This window comes from Trichogramma pretiosum, unplaced genomic scaffold (genome assembly GCF_000599845.2).
Source record: "Trichogramma pretiosum strain Unisexual culture from Peru unplaced genomic scaffold, Tpre_2.0 scaffold32, whole genome shotgun sequence".
NCBI classification, from domain to species: Eukaryota; Metazoa; Arthropoda; class Insecta; order Hymenoptera; family Trichogrammatidae; genus Trichogramma; species Trichogramma pretiosum.
In genome coordinates, this window is record NW_019641641.1 from 440,932 (window position 1) to 444,694 (window position 3,763).

The window sequence follows — 3,763 nt, forward strand, 5'->3', positions numbered from 1 at the left end:
TATTATTGTAATATGAATGTAAATCAGTTTTGTTATAACTTTAAACAACGGCGTGTAGCACAATGAATATCACATATATACACTATTAAACTACTGGACAAATGTGCGCGTGAGTTCAGTCCATTCGGCGCGCAAACCGGCACTAAATCGCATCTGAGCTCGTGAGAATGAAGTCAGACCTTAGAGCGCCGTCTCGCGTGAAAAGTACGATGCAAAAGCAACATTAAAGACGGATAAAGATAGGAGGGCAAAGGGAATACATTCTCCGGTGTAAACCTTTAAGCTAAATTTAGATGATGTTTCCCGTATAAAACGTGTTGGCACATACACTACGCTCGAATCTTCGATTCTTTGTTCTACATGGGTTTAAAACTAATATTTTCATGGGACAATATGAAAATGAGTATGAGAAATCACCTGCATTTCAGTAGAATTACGTATAATAGAAGTATAATTTATTTATAGTCCACACCTATTCTAATATTTATAATCAAATTTTAAAAATTAATTATCAAAAGAAAAAATTTAAAAAGTTAAAGTCAAATAATTATCTAAAAACTTAAAAGTGAAAAGTCTTCAAAAATGTTATTTTTATAAACTCTCACACTGACATTTTCAAACCAAACACCAAAAACCCGTAAGTATTTTTAACTCTTTCAAAGAATTGTTTACTTTTCACGTACTCTCAATGAATTAGAAGATAACATATTTAATCGGAAAAAGAAGTTCGATTTTTGCGATAAAAAATGTTTAAAAATAATTTATAAAATTTTTTAAACATATTCATTTAACTGCAAGCTTACATCATCGGTCTTAACGGAATATTGCAATGAAAAATATGTTACGTCTAATTAACAGTAGCTTGTGAAATGTCACGAAGTAAAAGTAACAGTGATGGAAAAAGCAGCTGATTAAAGTTTTTGTTTAACACAAATCAATCCAAATTATACATTTCATTATTTTTCAAAACCAGAATATTTTCATTTTATTAATTGCATAGTTTTTTTAGAAATAAAACTTAAATACTAACAAAATTTTGATTTGATAAAAAAATCACAATTTTTATTTGATTATTTAATTTGTTTATTATTGGGACCGTGGGGTATAAACCCCATACGGCCCCGTATGTTATAATGACTTATTATTGTATGATATTTTAAACCTTTATTATCTGTTCACACATTAACTTTATATAATTTAACGTATTATAATATTAAAGTAAAGTTTGACAATGATTTTTTTCAATTTAGTATGAAATAAGCGATGGTGACACAAATTAATGATAATCAAACTTATAATTATCTCTTTTTTTTAAATTAGTTTCATTTTATATTCGCAACTTTACAATTAAAATTACTCAACAATACTTTTTGGCCTTATCTAATAAAAAAATTTACATGGCACTTTTTAGTATAAAAATTTGAACAATTAATTTCAATAAATATAAAGTCGATTACAAGTTTTATAAAAATGACTCATTCAAAATTTGTTAATTGAATTCACATAGCGCAATAGCTGTAGATATGCTTGAAATTTCTTCTGCTAAAGCTACATTACAAGCTAGAGTAGTTAGCTGCGAATGGGTTTTTGTCGCAAGCTCAGCTTTTGAACTTACCCTCTCCCCTTCATTTATTCTTTCCAAATTGTTTACATCTTGGTTAGTCTCTGTATTAATTCCAATAAAATCATAATGATTACCCGTTGCAACAGACTTATTATATGTCACTGCAACTTGAGGTGATACGTAATTTTGCTCTTCATAGTCAATTTCAATATTAATTGGAGCCATGGCTGATGAAGAATTATCATCAAGTATAAAACATTCTAAATCCTCGATTTGATGATGATCAACTCCTTTCACATGGTCAAGCGATTCATTAGAAGTATATTGGTACGATTTAATATTGAAACGTGTATCTTGCGAAACTCTTAACGTTTTAGTTTCTGTAGTTTCTTTAACAATTTTTCCTGAAAAATCCTGTAACAATTAATAGAGATAATTTTTATTTACAATATTTACTCTACTTATACTATTAATATGTATATTATTCTTACTTGAATGGCTTTTTTTACGACTACAGCTTTGTTTATACAATCATCAACAATATCTTGACTCGAATTTAAAGGTTTTTTTATACCAGATTTTTCTATGGAGACAACATCAGCTCGTTTTATGATTTGATTCTCATCCATTTTAGGGCTAAAAATTATAGTTACACTATACCAGTAGTTTTAAAGTAATCTTCATTTGTGCATTTAATTTTATAAAGGCTCAAACAAAACATCTGAAGATACCGTATAGTACAAAAATTTTTACGTTCAAGTATAAAATTACCTGGTTAAAGAAACAAAAGCATCCTCATACTCTGAAGATAGGAATGATTCGCTCCGAGACCTTTGAATCGGTGTAGAAGAACCTTCGGTTGCAGTAATATACTCTTCAATTACCGAATCCTGGTCTGTAATGCTTACACGACCACTAGTATGGTTGGAATCATCAATAGTAGTTTTCGTGACAAAGTCCTAAAAAAATGGTATAACTCATAGAATTTTCAATATTTGGTTCACTTATAATGAAAATAAATTAAATTTACAGAAAATATTAATTAAACCATTTTTACCAAAAACAATCTATACTCCGTAATAAAAAAAATTAACGAAAACCTGAACAATAAATCTTTTTTAAAAACTTACACTTGATATAAATTGAGTTCAGTAAAACTGTAACGTTCCCTCTCGAAAACAGAAAATATTTCTCACTATTAATTAAACGACTATTAAATGTTTACGACTATTAATAGATGGTATACGAAATGACGTGCAGTTGCATAAAATATAAAATTCAGCATTTTTAATAAGTATAATCTTATTTTTATTTTGTATAAATAAGTCAGTCACCTGTATTATATCAGAGAGCTTTTTCTCTTCGGTATAATTTTCTTCCCCTTTAGACGTAATTGGTATTTCGATTTGTTCATCGTTCAACTTTTTTAAATCACTTAGATGCTTAGAACAATCTTCCTCAGTGGAGATTAAAGACTTGCTTTTAGCGCCTGCTTCACAAAGTCGTGTATCGAGTTTCTCAGCCAATCTTGTTACTTCCAATAATTTGGTCGAAATCGATTGCACAGCTGATGCATTGTTGTCATTATCACCAACGACAAATTCGTTTTTTGTATCCATCATTCTGAAACTTTTCGAGTTAACGTCAGCAAATTAAAACTACTAGCTTATTGAATAAATATAATTTAATACATCGAGTATGATGGTCAAAAGCATGGAACCGCAAAGTAGCTCAAACTGAAGAAGTCAAATGTTACCCGCGTGCCCGTGGCTTACTTAATTAGGGCAAGAAATAGTTGTCTTTCAGAAAATGCAGCCGTGGGAGAGCAGCGAATGAGGCTACCATAAGAGAATTTAAACATGAGCTTGCATACAATATACGTTTCAAAATGTGGTAAGAAAGGTAAAACTATTAATAAATGTAATCATTTTCTTAATCATCATTATCCACGATAAAATAAATTTTTATGTGATAGTGAAAAATGCTATATTTAATTAGATGACGTAAATAAAAAAGCTATTTTTACCTTCTTTTCAGCTCATTTATTAAATATTTATGTGCAGTTTCTTACGCTCAATGTGAAGGGTAGAAAAAAGTATTAAAAACCATTTTTCATATATTTTTGTTTTTTTTCTTGGACAACGCACTGTCTTCGTAAAAAGCAATCAGTTAATTTCTGGATCTACTCGGCCGATCTTT